The sequence below is a fragment of the Salvelinus alpinus genome, chromosome 5, assembly GCF_045679555.1.
Source record: "Salvelinus alpinus chromosome 5, SLU_Salpinus.1, whole genome shotgun sequence".
NCBI lineage: Eukaryota > Metazoa > Chordata > Actinopteri > Salmoniformes > Salmonidae > Salvelinus > Salvelinus alpinus.
In genome coordinates, this window is record NC_092090.1 from 27,655,288 (window position 1) to 27,673,312 (window position 18,025).

The following is an 18,025-nucleotide window of genomic DNA, read 5'->3' on the forward strand; positions in this document are numbered from 1 at the left end:
TGTATAGTCTCAAACAAACATTCAGATAACATTCTGCAGTTATCTTCAGAGAGACGTAGTCATAATATTGATGGTTGTAGTAAATGTGACATTTAGATTGTATTATCATACGTCTAAATAAAGTATAAGAAGTACTGTTATTTTGTTGAGCTTGCTTGTATCCTTTTACATCAGTTATATTGTCAAATCAGCAGTTATAACAAGTCAGTGTAATAATGTCCTGCTTCTGTTTTGTTTTGAAGGGTTAGGTATCGATTAATACCTAGTCTCTTATCTCTTTCAGTACAGGGGGTGGAGGGGGTTACAGATTCATGTGGGACCTTAAATGGAGCCCTTTCATAAAGCTCCTGGGGAAACAAACATAGTGCTGCATTCAAGGTCAAATTGTTTTCCATGAAAAACTGATAAAAACGGAGGTATTCGTCACTAAGTAAACCTTAGTCATTATTTGCCTTTACAAAAGATTCCATTTTAGGGGAAACCAGCCTATCACAGCCCTGTCCTTGTATGGGGCATTGTAGGATATTTGGCAGTTCTTCTGACTAATGTGGTAAAAAAATGATGTTTTTGAGCAGATCCCTTTGTCACATTGGCTGTGGCGGTTTATTAACCTGACTGGTAGATTATTTCATAGTAGTCAGACAGTGACCAAGGTTATGGCTCACAGGAGCAAACTTCACAGCCTGGGCATTATGGAACACTGGCCTGGGAGGGAATTCCCAGAATGTCTGTGGTCATTCTCTTGATCATGGCTGCGATTCAAGACCATGATACATGTTGATGGAATTCTAAAAAGCACCTATAGAAATCAGAAGAGTCATTTCTGACTAGTTAGTGAAAAATGTGTAATGTATTATCTCATGTTCTTTCATCTCTCTTCAGTAATCCATAATAAGTCATTTTATTGCGCTTCCAGGAAATCTTGTGTACTTGTCATTTTGGGCTGTAGGGTGACTCATTCTTCATAACGGAAATTAAAATATGGTTCCAGTATCCCCTCACGTCATGCTATTTATTTGCAAAATGACACGCCACAATTCCGGGCACTGCTTTACGATGCTTGTGAGTCATTCAGTAGTAGTAAGCACAGAAACATAAAGATGCTAAACTGAGCTTGAACAGATCCTCTTGTTGTGTGTGTCTTTGCAGCTTCTTTGTTATTCATTGCCAAAAGTGGATCTATACTATCTTGTTCCTATCAATGTCAGAGAGCAGCCAGTGTCTATTCAGCGATGGCAGTCCTGCTGGGAAGGACTTAGTGATTAGAGCAGACAGGTGTTCTGGATCCTGAGAGAAATATAGAAAAGGAGGCATCGATGGCAACATGAAGCCGTCATGGACCAACATCCATAAAATAGATCATGGCAAGGAGAAAACAGATAAGGGCTCTAGGCCATAGAAAAACAGATTCAATCCATAGGAAAGACATCTTTGACCAGGCTGGATGCTAAGCTGAAGTCCGTCCTCTCAAGTTGTGGGAAAATGTGAGAAGTGTCTGTGGAGAGGGGAGGGAGGAGGAAGGGTGTTGTATCTTCAGAGGTCTCAGTTTTGAGGCCTAGTAGTTAGCGTTCCAAAAACACCTGTTTTCATGTGATCACGTGATCTTATATGAAGTTTATGTGATAACCTGACAACACTTAAAGCAACGTGAAAACATTAAATTACACATGTGAAAACATGTTACCACATGTGAAGTGTTCCAAAACACATATTTTCACATGATTTCACTTGTTAAATTGCATGTGAAATAATGTGATTTTCCACATGTGAGTTCATGTGCTTTTTCTGTAAGGGTATGGTATGCGTCTATGGTATTAACCCTTGGCCACTGGGCTTGGAGTTGTTTGGCAGTGTCATCACATTGCGGCCCAAGAGATTAAATCAACAACGTAATTTCAACATAATCTTGTCAAATGTATAATTGGATTTAATATGCTAACTGTGCAGTGTGTGTTGCTGCTGTGGGCCTGTCAGTATCGTGCTGGCATGTCATGCTGCTGTATCCTAGCGTGACAGGAACAGGGAAAAAACCCTCTCTCTCTCAGAGATATCATATGCCTGGTGAATTTGTCACCTCACATCACAGTCACCACGCCAGCACTTGTTGAATACTTGGTTAGTATTTTGTGAGTGACGTTTATTCTAAGCACTTAGTGAAAACCTTTTTTATCACTGTGAGCCAATGTGCCTGTTTGTCATTTTCTATGTATATTTATGGGGAGACATTTTGTATAGGTTCTGTCATGCTTTATACAACTTGTTGAAGACAGAATAATGTTTTAGGAAAATATGACCGTGAGACGGAGTTTGATTAGAAGTTCTGTGGGGGGGGGGGGGGGGGGCATGGAGCTCTCGCTCTTTTTTCTCTCTCCCCCTTTCTATCTATCTATCTATCTATCTATCTATCTATCTATCTATCTATCTATCTATCTATCTCTCTCTCTCTCTCTCTCTCTCTCTCTCTCTCTCTCTCTCTCTCTCTCTCTCTCTCTCTCTTTCACTGTCTCTCTCTCTCACTGTCTCTCTATCTCTTTCTCTCTCTCTCACTGTCTCTCTCTCTCTCTCTCTCTCTCTCTCTCTCTCTCTCTCTCTCTCTCTCTCTCTCTCTCTCTCTCTCTCTCTCTCTCTCTCTCTCTCTCTCTCTCTCTCTCTCTCTCTCTCTCTCTCTCCCTCTCTCTGTCTCTCCAGAACTAAAGAGTGATTTACTGTATTCACCAGTGGTCCTGGACCTTTCACTGAGAAACAGGCTGAACAGAAAGAGGAATAAACGTTGCTGCAATTTTCCCAAGCATTTCTCAGATTCATTATGTGCATAACTTACTTAATAGCATTCCTTCCTTGTGCACTTCACACCATGTCTACCCACCATGCACTGCAAAGGCTTTATATGCTCCTGGTGCTAAGGAAGGAAGGTCTCAGAGTTAGGAGAGGAGGGGAGGTGTGGGTGCAGAGGGGGGGGGGACCTTTTTCAGACTTTTACATAGTTTGCAATTTCGGTGGATTTTTATAGCCAAAACAGACCGGAACAGCTAGCACAAAAGGGAAATGGGAAAAACCTTTAGGGAAAAATGTCCAAAACATAAGGACACATCGTGTTGTTGAGAATACAGCTTGCGGTGAGAAAGATTTTGCTATTAAAAGAGTTTCCCCCCACACACAGCAAACAGAACAGAGTTGATTAATTCAGCCCTCCACCCCCCAACTCCGAACATGATTCCCCCTCTCTCCCAACCTCAGCACAGGAGCACTTGGGCATGTTTAGCACAAATGTAATTACGTCCTCGGTAAGCGGACTGCTTTTTAAAGAATCCCTTCTCCTCCCGTCTCCTACTTCAATACCTGATGATGTCATGGCCCTTTGTGAGGTCGCAGAAACTCTTCAAATCAACTGCCAGTCATGACCTTTTCATTCAGATGTTTTTTCTCTCTCCCCCGTTTCCCCTATTTCTTTCGTTTCTTTTTCTTCCTCTTTTCTCTTTCTCTTCATTTTCTGTCTGCTTCATAACTGAGGTCCCTTTTATGGGTTGATCAGACAGCCGCCTCCCCGTTTGCTCTGGCTGCCTTTGGGAGCCACTTTATGAGAAATGCATGCCCCTGTTTAAATGTATTGATAGTCCTCATAGTCCACCCAGCCTTTTGTCCTCACAACTATCTGAATTCTAAAAAGTTCCAGAACACTGAGGGGACAAAACTTTGCATAGAACTCCTACACCATTGTGCTGATATTCCATTGGTGCCCAACATATTTGACTTGAGACATATTGCAGTTTTCAGGAAGGAAGAAAATAAAGTGATTTGGGATTTTGACGAGGCAGCGTGCAGAATGTCAGCCATTTCACAGCCACCATCAGTGGCAGAGAGGAATGTATTGTGGCAAACAAATGTTGTGACAGTCAGACAGCTTGTCTGGAGCGGTTTATAGCCCGTCTGCATTGTGACTGGTACATGGTTACACTGTCACCCCCAAACTGTCCATACCACATGCCTGGCAGTCTTGGGCATGTTTAAGAGAGGAACAATTCAGAGAGGAACTGGAGTATAAAAATGTATAATGTAAACTATTGATGCTGCAGATATTTTCTGTGGATTGAAACAGGCGAACAAAACCCCCAAAAATGTGTTCTGAAAGTCACCATGTTGTGTTGGGCTCACCTTGGCATTTAGAGATTAGTCTCACACCAGGGATCTCAGGCTCTAATGAGTATCCTTGTAGTCAGATCGTTGTAACGTAGCACCATGTCCTAACCCCCTTCTCCTCGTTACTTGTCATACACTCATTTTATCACAACATAGAATGAATGAAAATGAGTGGGCACAATGAAAATACATGAAGGTTTACTCACCCCCCAGCCCCACTCTCACAGTGGACTTTTCAATGGTACATATACAGTATGTCTAATTATACCTGTCAGTGTGGGTTGAGAGGGATGCATTCATTCGTTCATTCTATCCCTGCCTCATCCTCCCTCCTTTTCTCTCCTCTCTCTCTGTATCTCTCCTGTCCAAGTGATTACAGCACACTTATAGACCTAATTGGCCTTACTGCTTATTAGTGATACAATTATACAGGCCAGCCTTAGGATTGTCGTGTGTTCAGCCATCTGTAGATAAGAGACACTATTCAGATCTATCCATAATTCAAACCAGTTATTCTTCCGTTAGAAAGCCCAGGTCTTTTGAGTTGCACTGTGTATGGTGCTATGGTTCTGTTATTATCCTGCCAGCCACATGCTTTTCATTTCTCCTGTCTTTTCATTCCTTTTTCAGTGACCAGTTTGTCCTACAGCGGTACTGAATTTGAAATTATGACATTTCCACTTTACACATCCACATAATGATTCAGATGTTGCATTGAACAGTTTCAATGATGTCATATTTAGGGAAATATCCAGAAGTTTCACTAGAGCCACCCAACTGTGTTGCAATTATAAGCTTTGTTTTGCCGTTCCATGCTTTGTTAGGCAGTAAAAGCTTATGTTGCATGTTTTATTGTGTACATTTTATTCTGTTGAAATCCTACTGATGCTTTTGAAAGATGGGATGTGGTATACACTAGAGTCTGTGAGCAACCTCTGTGACCTCCGTGAGCAACCTCTGTGACCTCCGTGAGCAACCTCTATGACCTCCGTGAGCAACCTCTGTGAGCTCCGTGAGCAACCTCTGTGACCTCCGTGAGCAACCTCTGTGACCTCCGTGAGCAACCTCCTGGCCTGTTGTAGCACAGCCATCAATTCATCTTTCCCAGAAATGGTAAGCCGTTTACACACACCACACATGAGCCAGCCCATCAACACCATGTACAGTATGACTCAAGGACAGGCTCTTAGGAACATATTGTAAGTCTGTGTTTGCTCAGACTTACCACTCTCTCTGTTCATGTTTGAAGAGGAACAACTTTGACAGAAGAGGAATAACTTTTATAACTTTTACAAGAGGAATAAGGTGTGCCAATGTCTAGTCAAGGAACAGTTGGGCAGTCATTTCCATAGTTATGATGTACAATTATACTTACAGTATACAGATATAGTGTTACGAAAGAGTACAGGATTGTAGCCTGGCTGTTGTTGCACAGGCCATAGTGCTCATCTGCTCCAAACATGCAGGGTCGGGTGACCAGGCTAACCCCTCCAGTCCCCACATGGCCACTACACTCCGCTGCTCCCACTGCAATATCCCGCTCCAGTCTGGGGAAAGACAACATGGGGTGCCTGCCTGTAGCCTTACCCCACATGTGCCTGTAGCCCCCTATGTGCTAACTATGTTACTGCACAGTGTCGGATTCCAAGTGAAATCATCCGGTTTGGAAAGGCCATCTTGGCACCCGAACCCAAATCAGCAGACATAAACATGACCTCTCCCTCTAACTCCTAACTTGTAACCGCCTCTCTCCCCAGAGTTTGTGGTAGCTTGTCAGGTTTAATGTGGAGCTGTGTGTGCTGTGCTCAAAGGGCTCAGTTCAACTGACTTCAAACATATTGGATGGTGTTTACATTTTCTATGTTGTTATGGCGCTGTGGGTTTTACCGACATGTTTTCTTTTTGTCAAAAATGAGTTATGTCAAGTATGAACATGTACAGCTGACAATGATAATTCTGGTTAGCTCAGACGAGTAGTGGGTAGTTAATCTGAGCTTCTCAGAGGGTATTGAACTTTGATGCGTGTGATAGATGCATTAAGCCTGGTGCTATATTAGTACCTACTGGAGCTTGATTATCTCTGGCCATATGTCCACACCACCGGGGCTGTGACTGTCTACCGGTCGGTTCCTCAGCTGTAATAAGGCAGCTCTGATAGGCTCTAATGACAAGGCAGACACCCCTGTTCCTGATGCCATTATCAAAAGTGCCCTCGTCAATCAGGCACAGTGTGACAGGGATGTGTGTGTGATGACAGGATGTAGCCATGATGAGAGGCTGCAGAGGAGGCAGGTGGGATGGAGGGATGGCGAGGGGGGAGGGTTGGAGGGATGGCGAGGGGGGAGGGTTGGAGGGATGGAGGAAGGGGCTGGTGCTCTGGGGAGGGGTTAGGGGCGGGGAGAGCAGCCGAACAGCCCACTTGTCAGTTCTTCTCATGCTCTGCTCATTCCCTCACTCACACACACACACACACACACACACACACACACACACACACACACACACACACACACACACACACACACACACACACACACACACACACACACACACACACACACACACACACACACACACACACACACACACACACACCTCCCCTCCCATCACTTCATTGCAGAATTGACTTTGATCTGGAACAAATTATTCTTATCTTTCTTATTTCACAAGACTAATGAAGGCCAGAAATATGTATATACTTATATGTCTATAAATATGTATATACTTATATGTCTATAAATATGTATATACTTATATGACTATAAATATGTATATACTTATATGACTATAAATATGTATATACTTGTATGACTATAAATATGTATATACTTGTATGACTTATAAAGAAGTTACTCAACTCTCAAGATGCTGGATTTCATGTCTTAATGGAAGGAGAAAAACATAACTTCCCATCTAACCAAAATGGTCATGTATAGTCACATCCTGAACTTTACATTTCACGAAGTTTCCTCTTTTTTTTTTTACACAAAAGGTGTCCTATTATTTTATAAAGATAATAATAAAGAGCAACATTGGGCAACAGACAGGGAACAAAAATATATGTATGAATCATTTGCTTGAATTGGGTAGTATTGAATTCATTTTTAAGAACTTCATAAGTCAGTGTCCTGTGTTGACCACATCCTAAACATCCTTATTGCTCAAAGTTACAGAGAAGGGAAGTTAGTCTCACAGTGAAAAGCATTTTTTCTCAAGTGCTGTGTGTGGAGGAAGGCTCTGAGTTTAGAGTTTACTCTCTTACTCATTAACATGTTTGGGAATTCTAACTCTCTCCATCTGACATCTTTGTGAGAGATGAAAAGGAGAGATCCTTTGACAGTGACATTTTTCACATGATCTGGCTGAAAGAAGAAAATCCCCTTTGAAAGGCACTGAAGCCCAGGAAAATTGTTTGTTGACCACACAACAACTGCTGTATTGCGGCTGTCAGTGCCGTCTCTGGCATGAGGAATTCCTTTGGAAATCAGATTAATAGTTCATTTTCATGGCAGTCGAGAACACTGAGAGACAATTTTTTTTATTTTTTTTTTTACAAATGAATAAAAGTGTTTGTCTGAAATGTACCTCTTGTCAGCTTCATTTTCTTCATTTTCCCACATATAAATATGCCTTGCAATGCCCTCTGCATCTATACATTATCTGTGCGTTGTTTGGCTGTATGCAAATAGCTTTGCATTTGGGATAAAGACTGAGAGTGTATTTCCCAATGGTTTAGTTTTTGTAACTTGACTAAAATGTCATCCAGAATACAGTCTCAGCTATGAGGCAGTTTAGCAGCATTTATTTTCTTCCTCATAATCTCTTTTTTATTTTATCAGGGATGAGGCCTCACTGGAAAGAAAAAAGCTTTCCTTTTTAGAATCTTTTTTCGCAGAGCTCACTTGAATAGGTTGGAATTAGCATAAATTTGATCCATGTTTGGCTTGTATCAGAATGATCCACTATGGTTGGTCCTTATTTTTACGTAAAATAATATTACATAAATAAAAGTCAAATAAATAGGTAAAGTAGATAAATTAATTTGAAATCATAATAATAAATCATAATATGATAAGCAATAAACACTGAATGTGAATGTGAATGAATGTGAATATCTCTTCATAACCTGTTTGAGTAGGACAAAGCCCTGCACATGGAGTAGAAGTTCTACTAAGTATTCATTCCGAGCCACAACATTAGTTGTTATTTGTCTGAGGTGTCCTGTTTTACTGCCTTGGGAACCCACTCAACAAACACTAACAAATGAGATACTGAGACACAGTAGCCAGGCCTAAAGGTAAGTTGGCAAACTTTTGTCTTTTCTCAAGTTTTAAAAACCAATAATTGCTCTAAGTGGAGATATCAATCAGGGACTTTGCCATTTACAGTCCATTATCTCCCACATTAGCTCTGCTGATTTATGTGTGAGTGCAGATAACTACACTGTAAATACAGTGGTGTGCGGTGTGTGTGTGTGGCCAGCTCCCTGTATCAGGGGGTATTTAATGGTGTATGATGGTGTGGCTGCCTCAAAATGAGCATAGAAAAAGAGTGACATTATCGATCACATACCCTGCGAGCGGGGCAGCCTCCAAACACCTGTGTTTTTAATGGCACGCTTACTTTTCATGGTTACAGGAATAAATCACAGCTGGGGTGCCTCTGTGCTGTGCCTGGGACCCACCGGTGTGGCAGAGACATTCCATCACATGTTATACTGTGTTAATAATGTCATCTGTGTGTGGTTGAGACACACATACACACACTATGCCTGCATTCATCACCAGTGTCTGGAGGTATAGGGGACGGGATGGGGGAAGGGAGTGTCGGGGAGACGGACGCCTCCATTGAGCTCTCTATCATTCCTCCACAGACAGACACAGACGGCTGGGATAAATATAAGCTCCGTGCGACGCAGCGCAGGCAGGCCAGGCATCACACAAGCTGTCTGCAGCCTGGCTCTGGGAAAGCTGTTCTCAATGACACTAAATTTAGGCCCTGACAATATTCATCAAGACATATGTGTTTCCCCTTTTTAAAAGGCTCTGAGAATTTAATGGGATTAATGAGACATTTACATTAGCGAGAAACATGCATAGAAAAAAATAAATAATAGATTTTATGATATTTGATGGATGGTTTCGATTTCATCATTTTTGTAAAAAAAAATTGGAATACTTGTATCTAATGACTGCAAGATACACTAGTCAATTCAGATCATTATAGGATGTCCCTCTAAGCAACCTGGTCTCAGAGAATTTCATATTTTTCGTACGTAAATAAGAGACACTTCATATAGTATGCTATGTTACGTTTCATACATTTCGTATGTATTAATTTGTGTAGGTCCATCACCCATTTCGTATGATATGTTACTAATTGCAGTTCATAATATATGTTACGAATTTGCAAAACGTGAAATATGTTACGAATTCTAGCTAGTTGGCTAAAGTTAGCTAGCTCAATAACATTAGCTAGGCTAGGGGTTAGGGTTAAGGTTAGGGTTAAATTGAGGAGTTAGGTTTAAGGATTAAGATTAGGGTTAGGGGAAGGGTTAGCTAAAAGGGTTAAGGTTAGGGTTAGGGAAGGGTTAGCTAAAAGGGTTAAGGTTAGGGTTAGGGAAGGGTTAGCTAAAAGGGTTAAGGTTAGGGTTAGGGAAGGGTTAGCTAAAAGGGTTAAGGTTAGGGTTAGGGAAGGGTTAGCTAAAAGGGTTAAGGTTAGGGTTAGGCAAGGGTTAGCTAACATGCTAAGTAGTTGCAAAGCAGCTAAAAAAGAGTAAGTAGTTGAAAAGTTCCTAATTAGATAAAATGCTAAAGATGTCCGTGATGACATTCGAACTCGCAACCGTTATACGCCCACCCATCCACCCCCACCAACTACCCTCCTTTCGTTTTTTGCCTTAAGTAACCATCTGTCTTATGTATCCATCCCAAAAATAACATATCATACTAAATGGAGTGTCTCGACTTTATGTACAGAATGATACGAAATGCTCTGAGACCAAGTTCCTCTATGTACAGTCATCACCAGTCCTGTGAAAGAGCTTTAAAGGTCCTTCCCTCTCACTGTCTAACCCTCTCTCAAGGAATCAGACAAACAATGAGGCTCAGCTCAGCTCCTCAGGTCTCCAGGGCTTCACTGTCTGCTGCTACTGACCATCCTGAATTGCCTTCCAGAAAAATGCCTGTACAGATCATACTGGAGGCCTGTTGGCTGGCACAAAATGCTGTTAGCTTTGAGTTGACACAATTTCCACACTTTATATATTTTTATTTAACTAGGCAAGTCAGTTAAGAACAAATTCTTATTTACAATGACGGCCTAGGAACAGTGAGTTAACTGCCTTGTTCAGTGGCAGGACGACATATTTTTTACCTTGTCAGCTCGAGAATTCGATATAGCAACCTTTCGATTACTTGCCCAACGCTCTAACCACTAGGCTACCTGCCACCCTACCTGCCGCCCCATATATAGGAATAAATTGAATAACTGTTGAAAATTTTAAATGATTGAAACTTTTAAATGAGTTTATAATGTTTTGAATGGAATGCATAGACAGGCCACTTGATATGGGATATGTATAAGTTGAATGATACCTCTAACTACAACCATGTCTTTAGGTTAATTCATTGTTCATTGTTAAAGCCTAGCATGCATTAGCCCCATCACATAATCTTCCACTTGAAACCCTTATGACAATCAATACTCTCTCAGCTTTGAAATCAAAACATGAACACGTATAGTAAATCATTTCATGTGAACAACAGAGAGGCAGTGCTGCTGGCACTGTACAATTACCCCAATGTACCCAGAGTGATAGCTTGTAATCCACAAGCAGCACAGATCCCTACAGGCACTTAAAGACTTTGACCCTTTGCACTCCCCTGCAATGTGGTTAATGCAGATTACAATGGTCTGACTACTGAGAGCTCTGACACAGCTGTTCCTTCGCTCTGTTCATCTGTCTGTGTGTGTGTGTGTGTGTGTGTGTGTGTGTGTGTGTGTGTGTGTGTGTGTGTGTGTGTGTGTGTGTGTGTGTGTGTGTGTGTGTGTGTGTGTGTGTGTGTGTGTGTGTGTGTGTGTGTGTGTGTGTGTGTGTGTGTGTGTGTGTGTGTGTGTGTGTGTGTGTGTGTGTGTTTGTGTGTGCGTGTGCATGTGTGGGGCTGTAGTTAAACGAGAGGGCGGCCTAGCGTTTAAGCAAAGTCAATAAAAATTGGAAGGAAACTTTGTTAAAAAATCTAAATAATAATTCAGAAAGACACGTCCTACTGGACCTGGGAGTTGTCCTCTGAGGAGCATTGGGGAGGTGGTGGTGGTGGAGGTGGTGGTGGAGGTAGTGGAGGTGGAGGTTAGGATGATGGCCGCTGAGAAGAATCAAACAGACAGTTCACTTACTTATTTCCTCAGGCTAGGGCTTAACACCTCTATACATCCTGTCTGTCTGTATCTGTCTGTCCCGTCCCAGGACAGCCTGCATTGGCTTAGTCAATGATTTCATGCAACTTTTTAATGTTTAAGAATATATAACATATAACATTACAGTAACACAATTTAAATTATCATTGCACAAGAATAAGTACTTTGCCGTTAGAGTAGGGTACTATGACACTTTTTTTGTGGACATTGGCCATATGTTCTGGGTTTAAAGCAAGGGGGATTTATTATACTGTGTTGTCAGTGCATTGCTCAGTGTATTGAATATATTCTTTCAACTAATTGACTAGTATGGTGAGCCCCACTGAATTAGGCAAATGGGCACAGGATGTGAAGCTGGACTTGATTTATTACTTTGAATGCAACCTGAATCAATGGTTCAGTCCCACCAAAACCATTGCATTTCCCAGCTGAAATCATTGTTATGCTTAAGAAAAGAGAGATTATGCGGGTCTTAATGAGTTTCACTGAGTTGAATGTGTTTGCATCGCCATTCAGGGGCGAAATCATATTTAATGGCTGACACTCAGTTCATGGCAGGTCCTCCTTTTTCTGCGTGGCAGGTCTCCTCTGTCACCGGGCAGGCTTTGGAGAGGGAGGGCCACAAGATAGGGCCTAACATTCATGAAAAGGGGAGTACAAATTCTGTGGCATGAGAAATGAATTGGGAGAAAGGGAGAGCAGTTCATTTGCACACAGCACAGCACTGCAGTTGGGCTGAGACTCTCAGACTCTGAGCTCTGTCTGGGCTATAGGCCTCTGTCTGCTGACCTGTAACTGGCTGGGAACATTGTTTCTGTTGCTGAAGAAGACCACTCATTTCATTTCAAGCCACAACGGAGTAGTTGCCTTGGCGTCTAGGTGATAAATGCTGCAGATCTGTAATAAATTAACATGGGGCTTCCCCTCTTTTTTTTCTCCCTCTCCCATCGAAGCTGTCATTTGTTCCAGTGTCCCAAACTAAACACACAGTTATATTTTCACAACTGAAACCGCATTCATTTGTAAATCACCCCCTCGCTTTTAATTCCCAGACTCTGAAATACCTTCTAGAACTAATTCAGAAAGCAGAGGAACAAACATTTGGCTTCAGTTCTAAGAGCTGCCCCAAATTCAACTTTCTGACGTTTTAGTTTGGATTTCTTTGGCCCAGTGCACACATCCGCTAATGTGGACCAAGTAGATCCATCTCGGTGAATTTAAGAGCACTTTACCAACATTATTCTATAGAGCCTCACAATGTTGAGAGAACTGAGCACCTAACCAGAATAGAATAAACCCAGTGTCCCAAACTCTGCAGAAGCGTTAGTGGTGAGTGATTTGCTTTCTCATGCACCGTCATACCATTGTGTACCTTAAACTTGACAAATTAAGTTTTTAAAATGCCAAGAAAAAGTATGTTCATAGCAGTAAGCCAGACTTTGATGGATGGTTTGTCTCTTATAAATGACTGAATATGACCATGTCCATGTTATTGTTTAGCTCATCTTTAGAATATCTTATTGTTACCAGGTTATTTTCCTGCATGATTAGCATAATTGACCACCATTATTTCACCCATAATCAAAAGCAATATGTGATGCATTAAGTGCATTACCTCAGCATGGTCAGTTATGAGATGAGCAGCTATTGGTTGATGAATGACGGAGGCCCATCCCTGCTCTTTACGCTTTAATAAGCACCATCTCCATATTGATTATTACCTGCTAATATGGAATTCACCAAATCAATACCAAGCTCTTTTCTCATTTCAGCACAAATCCAATTATTTTCACACCCCAACATTTAAGAAATACATTTTTTTTTTTTTTATCTGCATAGGATAATCATTTTCCTCAATGCAATATGTAAATATATATAGCCTACTAACTTATATCAATATCTATATGGTCTGATTTCAAATACAAAGACACATAATGCATACCTAATGTCACCATTTTATCAACAAATTCTGCTTGTCTTACTTGGTCAATTAAATGAGTCTAAGTGTGACCCACAAAAAGCATTGAGTTCAAAAAAATCCCTGCATTGCATTCCTCTTGAGTTTCATAAGATCCTCTAAGCCCTTCTAATCACCTGGTTACACATAAGGCTATTTGGTTTTTCAAATCATCTCTAGTGAGAGAGAGAGGGAGGGGGAGGGAGGGAGAGAAGGAGGGAGAGAGGAGGGAGAGTGAGAGAAAAAGAAGAGAGAGTGTGAGAGAAGAGGGAGAGAGTACACGGAGCATGAGAGAGAGGGAGGGAGATAGAGCGAACAAGTGCGAGAGAAGGGGAGGAAGAGAACGAGGAGAGAGAGCAAGCCATCATTACTCTGTAATAAAGCATCCATATGGTGTAAATGTTGAGCTGGTGTAAATCCCCTCAGCTTAACTGCAGTGTACCCTGGTAAGGAAGGTCAGGAGTAAATGCGGCTGACTTAAGCATATGTTTCCTTTTCTCTCTCCTTTTGTTACTGGCTGGCTGGTGTGTCAGACAGCAGCTGAGAGGTTTGCCTTGGGTAGTAGTGAGTATAATGTACAGGTGAACACTGCTCCCTACACCCTAAAACCTACACCGTGCAAACTGCACTCCTGACCTGCAATCCCTCACACCTCCACTGTAGCCTGTCAGATCTGGCCGCATGTCACCACTCACAAAGGTACCTATGCAACAGAGTGCATTTTCTGTTAAATCATGCACTAACCACTATTAGTCCCTTTTGTTACACAGGCACGCACGCCATGGCTCCGTGATTTGTTCTTAATCCTGTACTCAGTGTGTCTACGTCCATGTACGGCACATTACCCCCTGGTGTGCAGTCTTAATGATAATGCCATCTCTTAGTCTCTAGACTGGTCAAAGTCAGATCAGGGTACAAGTCAGTGCAGTGCATGCCAAGGGGAAGCTTTATCAGTTCCCTACACTCTTAGAAACTCTTGGACCCTTTTTGGTTCCATGTAGAACCCTCTGTGGAAAGGGTTCGACGTTGAACCAAAAGAGTTATCCTATGGGAACAGCTGAAGAACCCTTCTTTGTTTCTAAGATTGTAGGACCTTTCCCAATGGACATCACTGTTAACTTTATGTAAGGTATTCTGTTCTGAACTTTACATCAAACTGCTCTTTTCTTCAACTCGTTTATTCACCTGGCTTGATACAGTATTATGTATTCACATTTATTCATTTGTAATAATAACTTAATCGCCCAAGATCGCCAAGCCCTTAGAACAAGAAAAAAGGATAAGAAAGAAAGATGACAAGAGCAAAAAGAAAAGCAAAACAGAACATTGTACTTTCTCCTCCTGAGGAGTTTGAAGTGATTCTACTTTCTAAGTAGACAAGACAGTAGTCATCCAGGTCGTGAAGCTTCCTGCTCCTAATTACACAGAGAGCAGGAATAATTACACAACCTTGAGGAAAAACCAAATCCAGCCATTGTAAATGTAGATGGCTGCCTCCCCTCCACTCCCTATGATGATGCCTGGTTTTCCAGCATTGAGAAGTGCAAATAATCCCATCAAAGAGAACAATGCCTCCACACCTGCCTCCTACACCGCACCTCTGTCTCAATTACACACAGCTAAACATGCCGTCTGACGAAGCTCTCTCTCCTTTCCTTTCTGCATTTACAGTCGGAGCACAGTAGTTCAGATGACTGGGAATTACAAGGTTCTAGAACTTTTCTCTCTTTTAATGAGGAGTGGAAGTTAGAGGTGTTAAAACTCAGGACATGATTGCGTTAATCTTTTACATAGACAAATGCAGTACAATATGGCAGGGAATACACACACACACACAGAGGTTATGGACAATTACATCTAGCTGATCTGAGGCTTTTACAATAATGTTTGTTTTTTATTTATAACGTGACTCGGTAGATAATTGTCTGCTCTTAATTTCATATTTTACCACAGATTACATGTTAAATGCATTTGAAACTAAGTCAAACTTTAAGTGCCTGTCATTATATCTGTCATCCATAAGTGTATGTTTCATATCAGTCATAAGAAGGTTCATTTGCATACTAGGGAGCAGTGTTTGTGTTAATAGTTTGACCCTGGGGGTGAAGGGTTAAGCTCTCTTCCAGTTGAGTTGTCTGCACAGCAGGCCCTTTGTGTCTGGGGAGGCAGTCAGAGATGGAGCAGGGACGGGGTGTGTGTGTGTGTGTGTGTGTGTGTGTGTGTGTGTGTGTGTGTGTGTGTGTGTGTGTGTGTGTGTGTGTGTGTGTGTGTGTGTGTGTGTGTGTGTGTGTGTGTGTGTGTGTGTGTGTGTGTGTGTGTGTGTGTGTGTGTGTGTGTGTGTGTGTGTGTGTGGTGGGAGGGGTGACACAGGCTAAATGTGCCAGTGCGCCTGGTCAAGTGATCCTCAGATCTCCCCCACGACACTAAACACAGTGATCTCACCCCCTGCCTAGCCTGTAAAGCATGCGCACACAGACACACACACACACACACATGCATTGCAAACACACTGCTGATCACATGTGCACACGCATTCGCAATTACATACACTTTTTCTGCCATAACAAAATCATAAACAAACAAACTGTTGACCCTGTTGCCTCTTGATAAACCAAATGTATGTACTAAAGGTAAATAAAAGTTACATGAAAAGTAAATAGAAACACCCACAAACATTGTCATGTACATCTATAAAGATAATCATAAACATACAAACATGATCATAAACATACAAACATTATCATAAACATACAAACATGATCATAAACATACAGACATGATCATAAACATACAAACATAATCATAAACATACAGACATGATCATAAACATACAGACATGATCATAAACATACAAACATGATCATAAACATACAAACATAGTCATAAACATATAGAGACATTGTCAAAAATGTTGTTGTATTTTATTATTTGACCATTATTTAGCTAGGCAAGTCAGGTAAGAACAAATTCTTATTTACAATGATGGCCTACTGGGAAACAGTGGGTTAACTGCCTTGTTCAGGGGCAGAACGACAGATGTTAACCTTGTCAGCTCTGGGATTCGATCCAGCAGCCTTTCGGTTACTGGCCCAACGCTCTAACCACTAGGCTACCAATAGAGATATTGTCATTATATAAACATACATAATTTTTCATAAACATATAGACAGTGTCATAAACATAGATAATTGTTCATAAACATAAAAAACATTGTCATCAACAGATAGAGACATTGTCATAAACATAGAGACATTGTCATCAACATATATACATTGTCATAAACATATAGAGACATTGTCATAAACATATAGACATTGTCATAAACATATAGACATTGTCATCAACATATAGAGATTGTCATAAACATATAGAGACATTCTCAAAAACATATAGACATTGTCATAAACATATAGACATTGTCATAAGTATATAGACATTGTCATAAACATATAGACATTGTCATAAACATATAGACATTGTCATAAACATATAGACATTGTCATAAGTATATAGACATTGTCATAAACATATAGAAATTGTCATAAACATATAGACATTGTCATCAACATATAGAGATTGTTGTAAACATATAGACATTGTCATAAACATATAGACATTGTCATCAACATATAGACATTGTCATCAACATATAGACATTGTCGTAAACATATAGACATTGTCATCAACATATAGACATTGTCATCAACATATAGACATTGTCATAAACATATAGACATTAACGTAAACATATAGATACATTGTCATAAACATATAGACATTGTCATAAACATATAGACATTATCATAAACATATAGACATTGTCATCAACATATAGACATTGTCATCAACATATAGACATTGTCGTAAACATATAGACATTGTCATAAACATATAGACATTGTCATCAACATATAGAGATTGTCGTAAACATATAGACATTGTCATAAACATATAGACATTGTCATAAACATATAGACATTGTCATAAACATAGAAAACATTGTCATAAACATATAGACATTGTCATAAACATAGAAAACATTGTCGTAAACATATAGACATTGTCGTAAACATATAGACATTGTCATCAACATATAGACATTGTCATCAACATATAGACATTGTCATAAACATATAGACATTAACATAAACATATAGATACATTGTCATAAACATATAGACATTGTCAAAAACATATAGCGACATTGTCATAAACATAGAGACATTGTCATAAACATATAGACATTGTCAAAAACATATAGCGACATTGTCATAAACATATAGACATTGTCAAAAACATATAGCGACATTGTCATAAACATAGAGACATTGTCATAAACATATAGCGACATTGTCATAAACATATAGACATTGTCAAAAACATATAGCAACATTGTCATAAACATAGAGACATTGTCATAAACATATAGACATTGTCAAAAACATATAGCGACATTGTCATAAACATATAGACATTGTTATAAACATCTAGAAACATTGTCGTAAACATATAGAC